At 33.0% G+C, this 19,320-nt stretch overlaps 1 long non-coding RNA gene across 2 annotated transcripts; it reads right to left on the bottom strand.

Moving 5' to 3' along the window:
• Window positions 1-15,523: 15,523 nt before the first annotated feature.
• LOC107913680 (uncharacterized) lies at window positions 15,524-18,615 on the bottom strand. Of its 2 annotated transcripts, XR_005917518.1 has the most exons (5): window positions 18,423-18,615; window positions 18,166-18,292; window positions 17,508-18,040; window positions 16,759-16,946; window positions 15,524-15,757 (listed from the first exon to the last, which is right to left on the bottom strand). It is a non-coding gene; the product is annotated as an uncharacterized lncRNA (long non-coding RNA). The 2 variants fall into 2 exon arrangements; XR_005917517.1 differs by having other exon boundaries at window positions 17,508-18,292; window positions 18,423-18,584.
• Window positions 18,616-19,320: the final 705 nt, after the last annotated feature.

Raw genomic sequence — 19,320 nt, 5'->3', positions numbered from 1 at the left:
AGAATAGTAATTTGGAGAACTTTTCATTATGTATCATTTAACAGAATGAGTGACCGTTAAAGCAAGGCGAAATCCATGCAAAATATGCCTCTTTTCCTAGTAATTTGCTCCTAACTTTCGAACTACTAATAATAGTAATTTTCATTTGGGTTAATATGTAGCGTCACCTGGTCCCTTGCATTTAATTATTACTTAAATTTTCTTTTACCTAATTAATACTTAAACTTTACTTTTATTTAGCACTTCAGCAGTATTAATCTACACTAACAACTAAATTAAAAAATATATAAAATTTGATGTTTTATACATTTTTATATTTTATATAAATTATATTATATATATTTGGACATATACTTTACAAAATCTAATATTCTATATTTTTTTTATAAAATCTGATGTGAAATAATATATTTTATAAATTTAAGATTTTATATATATATTTTTAATTTTATAATAATAATATAAAATCTAATATTTTATGAAATAATGAAAATATATAAAATTACTCAAAAACATGTCTGGAATAAATCTAGACAAATAGTTGTACATGTTTGAATGTATGTGGTCAAGCTGTTGTCCAAATTAATTCTAGTGTCAAATAATATTTCTAATATTTTATAAAATTTTATTTTATTTCCATATTTTATATATTTTAAATTTCAACATAATAATATACAAAATTTGATATTTTATAAAAAAAATTAAAATATATAAAAATACTAAAAAAGTATTCTAGAATGAATTTGGATAAATTGTTGTATATGTTCATTCCCTTGTGTAAAAAAATTATAAATTTTTTATAATTTTTTCTACGTGTCAAAATGTGAGGCTACCATGTGTCACAATGCTATTGGTTTCTAGTGCCATGTCGACATATTTTAATGGTGTTAGTTAGGTACCTAAGAAAAGTATTAAGTTGACTTACGATTTCTAAGTTTAGGTACCATTTAGGTAAAAAAAAAAATAGGTAGCAAGTAGTTACAATTTTCTAAGTTCAAGTACCTCCATATATGTATATTAACCCTTTTTATTTCTAAATAAAAAGATTACACAAAAGGCAAAAAGAATACTAGTGTTGTAGGAAAAGAGAAAATGGAAAAAACCCTCAAACACACTTGGGCATACGAGTATGTAAGATTCTCTCTAGTAATAAGATTACTAAAAGCTAAGATTATTTTTATTTGGCCATGTTACATTACCCAATGTGGTGTATTTGGATAGAATGTAAGATTTTATTGTTTGGATGATGGAATATAGGATTATCTAAAAACATATTTTACTAAATAGTCATTTAGATTTTTTTTAACTACACAAAATTTGAAGCTTATAATATTTTATTTTACTAATAAATGAATATATTTTTCTAATAAATTAATTGCATATTTCTTTTCTTAAATAACTAAATTGGAATTGGGAATGGTTGATGAGTAGGTAAGGCTTCTCCTTTAATCAAGATGATAAGGAAAAGAGAAGAAAAAAAAATGTTTTTCATTATTAGAATATGTTATTTGTTATATGATTTAAGGGCAAGTTCTACCAAAATGATAAAACTGAATGGTAAATTATTATAAAAGTAATATTTGAGGCAGAATGTAATAGACAAAATATAATACAATAAATTAAATGCTAAATTTTCAACTTATAATAATATATATAGTTAAAATGTTACTTGAAAATTTTGATTTTTAGTTATTACTATTTCATTTTGACTTAAGTAAAACGAATTGAAGTCCTTGCAAATAAGAAGTAAAATTGTCAAAACCATCATATTAGCAAGGGCATGTAAGATTACCTAAGGATGAGTTGTTTTGAGGTTATCTCCCATATCTTGAAATCTTGACACTATTAGAAATATGAGAATATTGGCTCGAGGTAATGTTTAAAATATCTCACTTTATCCCGAGAATGTTATTGATACGATCCCACCTCGAGAACAACCATTGGTTCAGCCTACAAGCGAGGCTCATCATTTTTGCAAGCTGAACGTAGCTGCATCTCAACTCCATGAGCTTCAATTAGCTCAAATTTAGCTTGAGGAGCTCACCTTTTAGTTTTTGTAGAAGTTGCTGGAATAAATAAATTTAGTTGCTGATTAGTTAAATAGTTAATTAGCTTAAGATTAATTAATTTAATAAAATCTGGACATATTAAATTTTGTGATAAATGTGTTTTATTTTAATGCATGTTATTAATGTGTCAATTTTATTATATGTTTTTAATGATGTCCAAGTCCAGCCGAATTTATGTTTAATAATTAAGTTGTTCCAAACTCAAACATGTTTTAATTGTGTCCTAAGGGCTGCCGAATTTAATGTGTAGGAATTTAGTGTTATTTGCTGCCAATTTAATGTGTCTAAAATGCATCTAATTTATTGAATGTATTTGCTGCAGGTACATGCAATGGACGACACATGCATGTTTGGAGATTAATTTGGGCTGATGTTTGAAGTCTCCTATGTGACTATTCAGCCAAAGAGGATGTTGATTTATTTTTCCAAGTTCTCTATTCGGCTGAACAATTCTTTTCACATTGCTGGAAGCTTTTGGCTGTTCGGTTTAGAGTGTTCACACATTGGGGACTCTTCAAGACCGATTGTTCACACCATCATGGCTGTTCAACTCAGCTTATTAATAGCCTTGACTTGTGGAGTGCCCAAAACAACTCATCAAAGACCATGAATATTCGGCTGGACATGCAGCTCATTTTAAAGCACATTTATGCTGGTTGCTGCCCAAGTTGAATGCGTCTCAAACTCCAACCAGGCCATTCATTTTTCTAGCTAAATTAAGCCTTCTAGAAGAGCTAATGACGTTCTCAATGTATGGGGAAGCTTTAAGGAAACTTCTTTCAAAATTCTAGAATTTTCAAGACTTTTACTTAGCTCTTAAAACTGCCCATTCGGTTGCCATGTAAAGCTTATAAATTCAGGCTGAAATTACTTTGTAAAAAAAAGACTTTTTGAACCTTAATGAATTGCTGTCAATTTGTTGAGAGAATTCTTCTCTTAAATTTCGTCCAAAAACTTTGTTAACTTATCTAACTAGTTAGTGGCGTCAACCCGTTTTTGTTCAAATGAACTTATCACGAAATCGTGTGGCGTTCAACCTAAATTATACCAAGGTTCCTATCTCTTTTAGATAGTGGGTAGAGGTGTCACTATCCTTTCTCATAAACAGATTTAGAACCTATAAGTTTCGGGTCAACCTTCAATCGAAGTGTTAGTTCATTCTTGTTATAAGTTTTTGTTTTAATTCCAAATACCGAGTTTTCTTTTTCATCCAAAACCAAACCTTAATCATTCGATTAACCATCTTCTTCTTAAGCCTATCCTTGATACCCTTAAACCACATTTAGCCCGATATCTGACTTCATTCCAACTCAAACGATTCTTCTTTGTTTTAACGATTGGGCAACTATACGACTCAGATTAATCAACAAGGCTGGGGCGTATCATCTGGTATCAGAGCTATTTAAAACGAGAGGAACAGACGTTTGAGAAAAGCCGGAGTAAGTAGATTTGTAAAAAAAATTTGTTAAAAAAATCATACAAAAAAAGTTGTATTTATTTTACTTGTAAATCAGCATATTGTATTGAAGTTTATTATAAAAAATAAATTAATTAAAAAAAAGTGTGTTGAAAGTGGTAAACTCATCTTTTGGTCATTCTCGATCAACGACTTCTTATTTCTAGCACTTTTCATCTTAACGCCACATCTGTTAACCAAAAATCATTCCCACCTACATCCTTTATATAATTACCCTTGCAAATCTCTTGAAACCGACCCCCTAAACTAGAAGATCTAGTCTTATAGAGTTTTATACGAAATCATAAGAGAAGATACGAGTGGAAAAGGCTTGAGTGTGTGAGCACAATAGAGGGGAGGTAAAAGCCAAAATTGAGTGTTAAACACGAGTGGGAGTGAGAATTATTTTTCTTTCCGAGTGAACCGTGAGATTTGTAAGTGAGGCTTGTTTTACTTATGTCTAGAAGTCCTGAACAAAACATGGCGGAAGGAGGTGGAAGACAACCAATCCGAAACGTTGCACCCGGAGGAGGTGGAGTGCCAGATTTGGCTCAACAAGCCATGTTGCGAGAATTCCAACGCATACTCCAGAAAGAGATGGAATCATTCAACGAGCGTTTGGAACGAGTTGAGGAGAGGACTCAACGAGAACACACCCCCCAAGGGCCACAAAGAGAACAAGGCCAACCAGAAATCAATCAAGAAGACGTCTATGACCCAAGTGAGACCGAAAGTGAACACGGCTCAAACATTAGTGACCGAAGGAGAGGTCGACGACACCATGGTCAACGAGCACAAGAAAGGTATGATGACGATCTCAAAAGCATTAAACTAACTATTCCACCTTTCTATGGCCGTTCATATCCGGAAGCTTATTTGGAATGGGAGAAGAAAATTGAATTAGTGTTCGAATGCCACAGCTATTCCGAGGCCAAGAAAGTCAAGTTGGCGGCTATTGAATTTTTAGATTATGCCATGATCTGGTGGGATCAATTTGTCACTAGCCGACGATGAAATGGTGAACGCCCTATCCAAACATGGGCCGAGATGAAGGCTGTAATGCGACGACGTTTTATCCCTTCGTACTACCATCGGGAGTTGTACCAAAAACTCCAAAATCTTACACAAGGAACGAGCAGTGTGGAGGATTATTTTAAAGAAATTGAGATTGCTATGATACGTGCGAATGTGGAGAAAGATCGAGAGGCAACTATGGCACGATTTTTGGCCGGACTTAACCGAAAAATAGCCAACATCGTCGAGTTACAACACTATGTAAAGATCGTTGACATGGTGCATATGGCGATCAAAGTCGAGAAGCAACTCAAAAGAAAAGGTACTGTTCGTGGTTATTCAACTTCGAGTGCACCTAAGTGGAATCAAGGCTCAAACAAGAATGCCTCTGAAAATTAAGTGAAGGAACCCGTAGTGCCTGTGAAGTCTACCAAGTCTTTGGCCAAATCTAGCAAAGGGAAGGCCATTGAAAATAATCAAACTCGATCCCGCGATATTAAGTGTTTTAAGTGCCAAGGGAGAGGGCACATAGCGAGCCAATGCCCGAATCGTAACACGATGATCGTGCTTTCCAATGGTGACATCGAATCTGAGAGAGAGGAAGGGCGAAGAGAAAACAAAGCTGATATCCCTACCGATGAAGAAGGAGAGATAAAATACGCGGTGGAGGGAGAGATGCTCGTTGTTAAAAGGAGCCTAAGTGCACAGAGCACCGGGAGTGAACCGTAACGTGAAAACTTGTTTCATACTCGTTGCCATGTTCAATGCAAGGTCTGTAGTTTGGTGATCGATGGAGGTAGCTATGCAAATGTAGTAAGTACGCTCTTGGTGGAGAAACTTGCCTTGTCAACTACTAAACACCCGAGTCCCTACAAGCTACAATGGCTCAATGAGGGTATCGAACTAAAGGTAACCAAACATGCCCTTATTGCATTTTCCATTGGAAAGTACCATGATGAAGTCCTATGTGACGTGGTACCCATGCACACGGGACATTTGTTATTAGGAAGACCATGGCAGTTTGATCGGAGAGTCAAACACGACGGATTCACAAATCAATACACTTTCAAGCACCATGGTAGGAACGTAACTCTGGCACCACTATCGCCACAACAAGTGATGGAAGATCAACAAAGAATCAAACAATCAATAGAGAGGTTGAAAAAAGAGAGTAAAGATTCAAAAGAGAGAAAAGAGGAAAAATCGAATGAGAAGAAGTCTAGTAGTGAAGAAAACAAGAGTGGAGGAAAAGAGAAAGAAAAAGAAAGTGAAAGAAACTTGAGTGAGAGAAAGGACAATGTTTTGATTAATCGTTGTCTTCATGTCTCTTCATCGTTTCAGGTTAAATCAAGAAAGGAATTGCGATTACATTATATTGCGGAGGAGAGAAGGTTTGTGTTGATAGAAAAAGGTAACACCAAATTTTTTCTTCCTACTCTTAAAGGTAAACAATAAATGACTTTTGAAAATTCTAAGACATCTTTGTCTTATTCGCAAGTTGATGAACACTTTGTTGCTGCTTTAATTTTTGAAAAATATTATTTTCCTGATGATATTGGTTGTTTGTCCTTAACTTTCAATGAAATGCATGTTTTGAATACGCAAGATGAAAGCCCGTATAAGTTGTTCATTCTAACTGGTCATGTTGAAAAGGTATGGAAGTGTATTGCTGAGTTTGACTGTGTGCGAAAATATTTAATTGACTATCATTTGATTCAATTGAGTTCACTTGGTTGTAATAATGGCATATTGAGAATGTTTGAAAATTTGAACTTTGCAAGTTGTGATCAAATGGAACCAAGGGTTCATAATCGACTGACTAATTTTTCCAAGTCTTGTGGATGCAACTTGAGCTTGAATCCTTTGCACTTCCTACTGCTGAATATGGAAAGTCAACTTGAGCAGGTAAGACCCATTTATATTCTTAGACTCAGCAATGGTTTATTTGTTCAAGTTCCGATTGACATTTCTGCGCGAGTTTGTAAGTCCTTCATTCGTTGTGCCCCCAAGTCCTTTCTCTTTTATATAGATGATCCATTTAAATGTTATATCCCTAAAGAAGGAGGAACCGTGTCTAACTTTATTTTTCAAGAAATTTGTGATCCTCAGATTTTTGGAAGCAACGTGATCAACCAAGGGACTTGTGATGAGGAAATATTTGTCGCGAGCAAGTGGCCCGACTTGAGGACAAGTCGTTTTGAAGAGGGGGGAATGATACGATCCCACCTCGAGAACAACCATTGGTTCAGCCTGCAAGCGAGGCTCGTCGTTTTTGCAAGCTGAATGTAGCTCCATCTCAACTCCATGAGCTTCAATTAGCTCGAATTTAGCTCGAGGAGCTCACCTTTTAGCTTTCGTAGAAGTTGCTGGAATAAATAAATTTAGTTGCTGATTAGTTAAATAGTTCATTAGCTTAAGATTAATTAATTTAATAAAATCTGGACATATTAAATTTTGTGATAAATGTGTTTTATTTTAATGCATGTTATTAATGTGTCAATTTTATTACATGTTTTTAATGATGTCCAAGTCCAGCAACTCATCAAAGACCATGAATATTCGGCTGGACATGTAGCTCATTTTAAAGCACATTTTTGCTGGTTGCTGCCCAAATTGAATGCGTCTCAAACTCCAACCAGGCCATTCATTTTTCCAACTAAATTAAGCCTTCTAGAAGAGCTAATGACGTTCTCAATGTATGGGGAAGCTTCAAGGAAACTTCTTTCAAAATTCTGGAATTTTCAAGACTTTTACTTAGCTCTTAAGACTACCTATTCGGTTGCCATGTAAAGCCTATAAATTCAGGTTGAAATTACTTTGTAAAAAAAAACTTTTTGAACCTTAATGAATTGCTGTCAATTTTTTGAGAGAATTCTTCTCTTAAATTTCGTCCAAAAACTTCGTTGACTTATCTAACTAGTTAGTGGCGTCAACCCGTTTTTGTTCAAATGAACTTATCACGAAGCCTATCCTTGTTCAACCGAGTTTTCTTTTTCATCCACAACCAAGCCTTAATCATTCGATTAGCCATCTTCTTCTTAAGCCTATCCTTGATACCCTTAAACCACATTTAGCCTAATATCTGACTTTATTCCAACTCAAACGATTCTTCTCTGTTTTAACGATTGGGCAACTATACGACTTGGATTAATCAACAAGGCCGGGGCGTATCAGTTACATTTGTTAAACCAAACGCACCTTTTTTATTACAAAAGAATCAAACAAGTTATGTAGAAATCAACCTAGATGAAGTTATACAATTCACATCATTATGCAAAACATTAATAGCAAAATCTAGAGGATCAACATGAAGATGAAGTCCTTAAGGAAGCTTGTAGCAAAGTTAGCCATGCAATCAGCTACTCGGTTACCTTCTATATAAGTATGAACTATCTCAATTATCCAATCTCGATTTAACAACTCCTAAATAGCTCCAATTATAGAATTGATTTGATTCCCAAAATAGAACTCTTGATTTTTTAAATAGCCACTAAACAATCTAACTCGAGGATTATCTGTTGACCCCTTAGTTTCCAAGCTTGATCTAACCCATCTACCTCACCCCATAACTCAACCTTATATTCATTATAGTAACCACTATTTCTTGCAAAACCCTATAACACCCCAATTTTGGCGTGTAGCAGTAAAGAGTCAGTATGGCGTAGTGTTATACGCCCAGATGATTATTTGGTGCGTATGTGTGGATGTTTAATAACTGCCACAAGAGTAAGTAAGAACTTGATTTCTTGATATTCGGCTATATATTAAGGAGAAGACTGTGTTAAGTGGTTAAAAGTATGTAACAACCCACTTGGTGAAGCCCTAGTATTTGGTTACTGTTCTATGAGATAACAACCAGGTGGAGAGATGATTTTAAAGGGAGTACTCGCCAAAGGCGTAGTACGCCACGTTATTAGAGTGACAAGGTTAGTTGCATTGTAAGTATAGTAATTAGGGCCCCTTAGTTAGGGTAACCAAATTTTCTCTATTGGATTCTTATTTATATTGCCTTTACAGTTGTAGACCATTAATGAAGATATTTTTAAAAGAGTGTGACACGTGTCAAGTTTCACTAGGGGAAACATGTGTCTTGTTTGTAAGTATATATTAGTTAAATGGACTAAAGAGAGGGACATTTTATCCTTTTCTTTCTTTTGAAAATGCTTCTATGGCTTTCTTTGGAAGCCATCTAGGATTTGTTGTCCTTGGGTTGGAACTAAAGATCGGATCTAAAGTAGAAGATTCCTTCATATTCCATGATTGCAAGTCAAATGGTTGGATCTGGTGTGCTAGCTACTTTAGGTAAGGATCAAGTGAGTTTCTTCACTACCCTTGTATATATTTTGTTCATACTAAAATATATCTATATTAAATTGATGGTAAGTGCATTGGGTATTGTAATGCTCAATTTGTGCAAGTGTACACATTCGTTATCAAATAATAAGTAAGTAAAAGAGTTATCGTCTCCACAAGGACTGTGTATGTTAATCAATATATTGCAAAATTAAAGTTAACAATTTGATGATAAAAACGTAATATCTTAAGTGATGAATGATTAACTAAATTAAATGATCTAGATGTAAGATTGATCCTTAATACAATTTAAACTAAATGCGAAATATGAAATAAAATGTATGAATGATTTTAGCAAAAACACAAACTTCAACAATCAATAACATGAATAGGCTAGGATAATTACATCATTTAACTTAGCTTATTTTTATCATGCTTAACAGTGTTCGGAAATTATTCCATGGCAACTTGATCTTTCATGTGTTTGGAAACCAAATAAAGTCCTTTCAGAATCTTTTACTTAGTAAAACATGCATTTTACTGATCATATTAAACTAAGGGTTTCTTAGGATTCATGTGAAATAACAGGGACGTGTTAGGTTTGAAATAGTTTCATCACATAAACCTAAAAACTATGCAAGATAATAGAGCTCGTTAAAGTTATTGCGAACCTTTAATTTAGTTTGGTTAAGATGTAAATTAAGCATGCACATTTCAATTAGTGTGTCCACTAGCTATCATCTAGTTAGGATTGCTCAACTAATTCTAATGCATCCAATCATGTATGAATGAAATACATACTTGAGTTTAATTGAAAACATGATCGACTGAAGGAAAAACACTATAAACATGATTTAAACAAACTTCGTTAAATAAATGCAATCATCTTAGCTAAACATAATTCAGCTACCATTGTTGATGATAAGATAACAAAACACATTGCCGACATGATTAAAATCAAAACAACAAAGTAAAAGAAGAATAAACTCTGTCGAATCAGCAGTCTCGTGAACTCTTATTGAAGACGTTTTCCTCCAATCCTTGTGTTTCTCTTTTGCTAATGGCTCCTTAAGGTGGCTGGACAAGAGATAATCTTATCAATGTTTTTGGCTAAGAAAAAAATATGGGATGCTATGCGTGGAAATGAAAATAGGAAATGAGAGAATGAATGATGATTGAGAGATGTAAAGAATGAAGAATGAAGGATGTAGGGATGAGGGATGAGGGAAAATTATACTTGAAGTAGATGGTAGAGTTTACTAAAAATAGGAAGAATCCCTCTATTTTCTCCATTGCTTGGCCGACCACATTTTGTGGAAGAAGGTGGATGATGGTTCCTTTATTTGAGGATAGAATTATTCTAAATTTAGGCATGGGTTGGACGGTTTCAAGGGCAATCTATGTGTGCTGATGTCCAATGATTCTCCAAATATAGGGACCTCTAGTAAATATCTCAAAACAATTTTTTGGGTAGCCAACATACATGTGTTGAAGTTAGGCTTGACTCCCCTTTGTTGGACAGTTTTGCGACCCATTAAATAACCAGACTTGTCCACCATGTAGCATCATTTTAACTGGGTCAAAATAACACATTGTTGACCTATTTAGCATGGTTTTGCCATCCAACATAGGAAATAAATAGCTCATATTCATGCAACTTTATAATAAACTCTTTATTAAATCAACTTGATGGTCCCACTGCACAATTAAATATAACACATTAATTAATAACATGAAATAATTTAATTTATGCACAAAATTTATGTAATGAAACACAAAGTTGCATATTTTATAAATTCATGTCCATTATTGAAGTTTAAGAAAAATTCACTTAATTAATTAACAAATACTCGGGATTAGTATTATTTTTAAGTAAAACGTGGTAAAAGCTACTAGAAAAAACCTATATAATTTAGAGTTTACACACCCTTAAACTTAATCCATTGCTCATACCAAGTAATAAGTTTCATGTAAAGCACAACTTTTGCTAAGACAAATTTTGCAATAAGTTTAAGCAGCATCAATCTTTACACATAACATTGCATCAACAAAATCATGTTCACAAACTCTTTTTGTTGATAAGTAGCTCATATGCAAACATTATTTTAAGTGCAGAAATATGTTAGCATCAGTCATAGAGTGCGTGATTTTCAAGGTCATACATAACATTCACCATTCAATCAAAGTTTCCTTATGAACCAAACAAAGCAATCACAAGGTCTAATCATATTTTGAACTTAGCAGTTTCTTTCCACTAATATAGTTGGCATAATCATCCAAATCAATAGATCTTTTATAAGTTTGTAGTGGGGCTAGGCTTAAGGTAGGGATAAAGAGACGTGAATTTTTAGGTTCAGTAATCTTAATCCTAACTTTGCCTTGGATATTTTCAAGGTACATTCTTCCTACTAATGAGTTCTTCACCCCAAAATTAATCTTGAAGCATATTGCCAATATTTCTCAATATTTTGAGTATTTATTTTTCTCTTTTTGCTTGACATTTGAATAGAGATTTTTTTTGAACATACGAAGAACATGTACATCTTGTCGAATTTTTAATTGATCTTTGCTCACCAAGAAAAGTATGGTTAATATAGGTGAAATAATAAGATATAATTCAAAAAGATGGTAACATGGCTTATGATGTAGGTAAATAATAATAAAATAGGCTTTAAGGCTCAAATTAAGGTTTCAAGGGTCAAATATATATGGTAGGCTTGAAAGGCTCAAACGATCCAAAGAAAATATGCCTAAATCATGTTTAGATTCTTATGCCTCCTAGGATTTCACCTCAAGAAAGTTACTAAGTCAATTATAAGGACTTAAACCTTCATGCATGTCTATTTCAAAAGAAGTTCAATTTTCATGGCAAAAGGCTACGTAAGACCTAAGAACATACAAGCATTCCATAACTCAGGATAACATAAAAAAACTCAAATAAGATAAAAAATCATACTTCCATTTGAGCTAACTTATGAACAAAAATTTTATCAGAACATTATTTTATTTCAGCATATTCATGTGAAAGCATTGAAACCTATTTAAGAAAATAAATTTAAAATTCATGCTAATATTGCCTTATCCCCTTTAAAAAGAAGCAATGTCCTCATTGCAAAAGCAAAATAATGAATGGTAACTGAACACCAGGTAGGGTTGTAGGAAAGAGAGGTGAATCATGAAGATTGCTTAAATACCAAGTATTTCTCAACAATCCATCTTAGACATGTTCATTCCCATTACCACATCACTTTGCTTTTTTCTAATGAAGAGGCATTGAACTTGTTTTATTCATGCTTGCAATATCTTATTTATTATGTGAAAGCAAAATATTAACTATGAAAGAAATATAAATGCCTAAAAATAAATAAATGCTAAGAAAAAGAAATTTCCCCCTTTTTATTCGTGTCATCCTCCATGTCTTTTTCCTTTTCCCTTTTTTTGTCACACTTGATCCCACAATCTCCTTTTGCCATGTCTCAAAGATATGATTTGGGAACTCATGAACAAAAGTGTTAGAGATATTCTTAAAAGTATTTTGTATGGTATCATATCTAACTTTTGCATATCTCCAGTAAGCTTGTTGTTGATTATGCATGAATTTCCACATATCCATCATAGTTGATAATTCTGATTTCTTCATAGTGTTTGAAGAAGATGGCATTGGAATGGTCAACTCAGGATTTAAATTTCTTTAAAACTTCGACCAATTGCTCCTCTTAGTGTTCTGTTAATTCTGCTAAAATAATCACATGATAAGTAAAATAGTTACCTAAATAAACGTATTTTAAATAGGAAGGAAGTACCTTAAGTTTAAGTTTGGGTGGTTCCTCGACTAACAAATTTGGTTGTGTAAATTCCCGAACTTCCAATTCTAGTGGTTCAAGCCGTGCTGATTGAACATAATCCCTCGGATTGGCTTCCATCAAAGCCATGTTTTCATTATCTTCTTCATCTTCTAATGGCTCAGACCCTAAAGTGTTCACCAATGGGTCTTCAGAATTGTTCTCCCATTCTATAGAAACTAAGGTTTCTAGCTCATCCATTACTGAACATTCCTCTATCAGATCAGGAAATTTCATAGCTTTAAGAACATTAAGCGTTACTTCATCATCCTGAACTCCTTTCATCGTGAGTTCTCCCTTTTGCACGTCTATCAATTTTCTTCCCATAGCTAGGAAAGGTCTCCCTAGGATGATCGACACTTCCTTATTTGCTTCAAAATCTAAGACAATGAAATCAACAGGAAAAATGAATTTATCGGCTCTTACCAAAACACATTCAATCTTTCATTTGGGGTATGCCAAAGATCGATCCGCTAGTTGAAGTGTCACAATGATGGGTCTTACTTCGCCTATTCCCAACAGTTTGAAAATAGACTTGGGCATCAAGTTGATGCTCGCTCCTAAGTCGTACAAAACTTTACCACAGTAAGATTCTTCTATATTACAGGGTATAGTAAAGCTTTCAAGGTCCTTCAGTTTTGGAGGAAGCTTGTTCTGTAAGAACGCACTTCACTCATTCGTTAAAGTGACAATTTCATACTTACTAAGTCTTTTCTTCTTGGGCAGGATGTCTGGAAACACAAAAATATATAACTTTTTTCATTCCCTTTTTAACTCAAATTCATGTAGTTTCGTAATAATTTTTGTCGAAAAATATAATATAATTATAAAATAATTAAATTGTACTTAAATTATTAACATATTAAATTTCAATTAATTTTGTAATAAATTTTCATAAATTTTGATTTATTTTCGATAGGTTTGCACAAACGGTAAAAATTGACTCGGCAAACGCTACTAGAAGCTCAAAACCGTGAACTGATTTGTAAAGCATGGAGGCGAATTAATTTTTCAGCCTAAAATAGTCCAAATTATGAATATTAATACATAGTATAATTAATTTTAATTTCAATCTAATTTATTTTGGGTTAAATGATTATTATTGATTATATTATGGAAAAGAGACCCAATTGTGCTAATACGAAGGACTATTCCAACCGAGCAATTAGGCTACCCAAACCCGTCCAAAATGCTGACCCAATCAGCTCAAATTAGCTGATTTATTTACTTGCAAATCATCCCTTGAAGTCTCCTTGAAACCGCATACCCTCCACTTATTATGCTTTAAAGATTTGCCCCATGCTAAATTTAGCGAAGTTTGAAACATTCAAACTTTGCTACATGTGTGGCCGGCCAAGGGGAGTGTGTGGCTGCAAATTATTTGCTATTTTTAGCATCCACTCTCTCCTATAAACACCCCCTTTCACCTATTCATTCAACACACCTCTCATCCCACACATCTCTCTCTCTTTCACTCACTTTCTCTCCTTTATTTCCCAATTTTCTTTCTACTTTCCTTTGCCGATTTCCCTATTGAAAAGGAGCCCTTCAACCACCTTGGGTAGAAGCATTCAAGTGCTTATAGAATCCTTGGAAAAGTAAGAACGAGCGGAGGAGGAGAGGAGAAATTAATTAGGCTTTGGAGAAACGCTGAATTTAATTCTAGTTTCGTATCCTTTAACTTTTCCTGTTGTTATGGTCATGTATATGAATATTTGTTATGTTGTTATTCTTAATTTAATTAACATGGTTTAAATTTAATTCGTGTTAGGTTGATTGCATTTTGTCTATTTAAGTTATTAAAATCATGTTTGTGTTGTTATAGGTCTTGGTAAATTGTTTGATTAAGTAAAACCATGATTATGTTATACTTGCATTATAATTGTATGGTAACTAATGAATTAATTATTAATCATATTGAAATTGTAATTAATTGACACAATACTTAATCAGTGTATATTTAATCTTCTAAAGTAGCTGAGGGGTAAATTAGCGAGGTATTAAACGGTACATTAGCCTTGCATAACTTGCAAGATTATTGTGATTAAATTGTTTCAATGTAGGAATATATTGTTACTTCACTTAATCTTTTACTTGCTTCTTAAAATTGATTAATTGTTTGAATTGACATAGTAATATATTCAAGAGATTAGTTAATTTATTAAGTATGTATGTGTTATAGTTAACAAATTACCAAGTTACCATGAATTTATTCGTAACAACATGAACATACACTACACCAAAACAGGCTTTTAGCGGCGTTTTTTTTTTACCTTTAGCGGCGCTTCTAGTAGCGCCGCAAAAAATGCCGCTATTGACAGTGCTGCTAACCTTTGCGGCGTTTATTTCTAAAAACACCGCTAAAGAACAAGACCTTTAGCGGAGCTTTTTCCACAAACGCCGCTAAAGAACAAGACCTTTAGCGACACTTTTTTCACAAACGCCGCTAAAGAACAAGACCTTTAACGGCGCTTCTTTCACAAACGCCACTAAAGAATAGGATCTTTAGCGGCGCTTTTTTACAAACGCCGCTAAAGAACAAGACCTTTAGCAGCGCTTTTTCCACAAACGCCGCTATAGAACAAGACCTTTTGCGACGCTTTTCCCAAAAACGCCGCTAAAAGACATGACCTTTAAAAAATATTTTAATTAGATAATATTTATTTTTATGATAAATATTATATTATGTTTTATTTTTGAAACTTAAACTTTAAACTATATACATTTTAAGGATAAAAAATATTAATTAAATTAAATTTTCTATTAAAATTTTAACTTTAAAACTAAATATAAAAATTAATAAATTTAAATTTAAAATTTAAATATTATGTTTAAATAAATGAACAATCTATCTCACAATTCATCTGATCTATATTAACTCGGCCAATTATAAAAGAAGCTACAAAACAAGTAATAATTAACAATCATAGCTACAAAACCCTACTTCAATAGCACTAAATTCAAGTTCTGACTAAGATAAATGACCATGGAATGAAACATTAAATAATATTCCACTTGAAGAAGTGCTAAGCCTTGGCTTTTCCAGCTTGAAGAGATTGAATCCTCTACTACACCTTCAATATCTAAAGGATGTAAAACCAAATGATCAGATAAACCAACAAACTTGGTAAACAAGAGAGATGTTAAAAATAAAAAATATATATTAGATACATGCATACATATATTTATCATTAGACACGTTAAAGATGTTAAAAAGATGTGAACATATGATAAAGACTTCTAAACTAGACACATTACCCAGATTTAGCATGGGTATATTAGATACATACATACATATATCTATATCTATATATAATACAAGTATATTAAAAAAAATTAAAACTTCTTGTCATATGTTTAAAACATCATACCTCATTTCTAAATATATATAAAAAATAGAGTGAAGATTTAATAAATTAGACTAGCAAACAATAACACCATTATATGTCATCAGTTCAGAGCATGTATATACACGGTATTATCTAACATATATGATAGAACATTCAGCTACAAGATTCCATGAGCATGTTAGCTAGAACAAGGTATCTGGAAATGAACCCACAAGATGAAAAGATAAATTTGAAACTTTATCTAATTGGGGAAAAGACAAGACCAAGTGGATTTAATGAAAGGCATACGAGGATTTATTTATTGGATAAGATACTAATAATATTTGCAATATCTTTACTCTAGGATAGTGTTCTTCTTTTCCAACCAAATTTATCCCTACTTTGTCTCTCTTTTTTTTTCCTCCCCTAGATCTCACTGACTGGGATTTTCTTCATTTTCCTCCATATTACAATCTGTCCTCAAACTTTATGCCTTTAGTAGCAATTATTTATTGCTTATGTCACTTTTGATAAAAGAACCTTTTGCCTGAAAGTACCCCTCAAACATGTTCAGAGAAATGCAATCCATTTTAAACATTTGTTACGGGTGATCACCCTAGTGCTATAATGGGATTAAACCAGTAGGCTAAAAGAGCTTCAGCTCCCATGTCAAATATTATGCTACCAATGAAAGAGAAAGGAGGATCGTGCATCAAACAGAAAATGTGAAAAACTATATTAGACAATAATCATACTTTAGGCATTGTATACGTCTCTGATTTCCAGTTTCATCATAGTTCTTGAAAGCTTCAAAGAAATTTGTGGCTGCCTCAGCCCACTGACGCTCAGCCATATGCATCTTGCCACCACATTCACGAATTATTCCTATGATCCTAGGATGTGGTATTGCAGACTTGACAGCAAGTGCTTTCTGGTATAATTGCTGCATTAAAACCAATATCTCAGTCACAGCTAAGCCATTATATAAAGACCAAACCAGGACATAACTATATAACTTTGTAAAACAATTATCAGACAGAACCAAGGTTGGTTTTTCAGCTATAATATAAAATAGAACAAAGTTACAATTATCAGTCAGGAAGAGAAGTAGCGACCACATGCAATTGAGACTAAACAACAGTGAAAACTTCTCGATTTCAGTATTAAGGATTAACTAATAGTGCTTCATGCTAATGTAAACAATGTCATTGACCAGGATCCAGATAACCAATCCAGACTACAAGTGAATATAATTTAGTAGTTTAAATTTGAGAGTTGCTAGAATTCTAAAAAATAGCAAAATCAAGACACAGGTGAACTTTCACGCCTAAAGTTCTACATATTTCATATTTTAGTTTAACATTGCTTCACTTGAATTCCAGAAGGAAGCATACTTGATATCCGCAAAGCAGAAAATTGGGTACATATTCTACCATGTATTTTTATTAAATGGTAGATAAATGGTGACAGCAGAAACAATATAAACTAGCTTTCAGTAATAGACCTTTACAAGAGAATTACAACTGCTTATGTGCCCCTCCTGAATTGCCACTTGTAAGTAATCATATTTGACATGTAACAGGCTTTTCTTCAGCTGCTCTTCAACGATATAATCAACGAAAACGAAGATATTTAATTATGAATCTGCGTTCAAAGATATAATCAACGAAAACGAAGAAATCTAAGTAAATCTTCATTAACTTTGATTTACGAAGAGCAGCACTGGGGAAGAAGAAATAGTGCAAATCCCGACCTAGAGCGTCAACCACACAGGAAAAAAATATTAAAAAGCAAATCCAGTCAACAGCTATTACCAGACGGCGTTTATTTCATGTTCCAACCTTTAAACGACAACAACCAAAAATAAAAAATTAATAAAGTGATAATTTTTCCTTTTCTCCCCCCCCCCCGGCTTTCATCTTCTTCACATTATTTCCTCTTCAATTCGTTTCAAGTGGATTCCAAGTGGGTCATTGGCTCTCTAACATATTTGACAGTCTTCTTGAAAAACGTGTCCTGGTTGAATACCTTCTCTGCCTATAAGATTTACAATAGAAACGGAAAAAAAACACACACACACAGCTGAAAATGCTTAGAAAATGGATGAGAAATATTAGTTACTTGATTTTAACATTCCCAGGAGATTAAGTGATCCATGATACCCAAAGACAAGCATGGCCAGTTGAAGGGACATGATGCAATATGCAACAACTTAAGGCATTTGAATCCCAAACCAAGGCATCAACGAGCATTTGGAACCCCTCCTCTCCTCCTAGTATCACAAAGTTCCTGTCAATTATCATTTCCTTTTCCCATTAGAAAACAAATCAAAACCCCCCATACCATAATAAATCAAAACTTTGCTACCCCATATATATACACATATAATATCAGAAAAAAAATATAGGGAAGAAGAGACCTGTTGTATGTAAAGATTAAGAGTCTCATCAGAAAAAAAATATATATAGGGAAGAAGAAAAAATAGCAATGGGCATTGAGTTAAAAGTTTTAAAGGACGGTGTGTTTGTAAACTTGAGGGTTTTAAGGGGGGAAATTAGGGATTTTAGGGGGAAAAGATTGCAGGGGGAAAATTTATACATGACGCCATTTTTTTTTAAAGTAAATTACTTTGTGGCGTTTTTATAAAAAACGCCTTTATTGCTTATTTTTTACGGCATTTTTCATAAAAATATCGTAAAAATTATTTAATGCTCAAATTTTTTATTTTGTTTTTTATAAATTGATTTATTTTTTACGGCATTTCTATAAAAAACGCCGCTATTACTTATCTTTTGCTGCGTTTTTAATAAAAACACCGCAAAAAATTATTTCATTTTGAAAAAATGACATCGTTTTGCTGTGCTAAAAATTTTTTATTTTGTTTTTTTATAAATTGATTTATTTTTGCGGCACTTTTATAAAAAAACGCCGCAAAAAAATTATTTCGTTTTGAATAAAATGACCGTTTTGCTATGCTAATTTTTTTAAATAAATTGATTTATTATCTTTTGTGGCGTTTTTATGAAAAACGCCGCAAAAAATTATTTCAGTTTGAAAAAATGACGCCGTTTTGCTGTGCTAAAATTTTTATTGTTTTTTTTATAAATTGATTTATTTTTGCGGCGCTTTTATAAAAAAACGCCAGAAAAAATTATTTCGTTTTGAATAAAATGACGCCGTTTTGCTAAGCTAAATTTTTTTTAATAAATTGATTTATTATCTTTTGCGGCGCTTTTATAAAAAACGCTGCAAAAAAATTTATTTCGTTTTGAACAAAATGACGCCGTTTTGCTATGCTAAATTTTTTTTAATAAATT

The sequence above is a fragment of the Gossypium hirsutum genome, chromosome D08, assembly GCF_007990345.1.
Source record: "Gossypium hirsutum isolate 1008001.06 chromosome D08, Gossypium_hirsutum_v2.1, whole genome shotgun sequence".
Classification (NCBI taxonomy): Eukaryota; Viridiplantae; Streptophyta; class Magnoliopsida; order Malvales; family Malvaceae; genus Gossypium; species Gossypium hirsutum.
The sequence above is the reverse complement of the archived record's forward strand: the minus strand, read 5'-3'. Positions and strand labels throughout refer to the sequence as shown.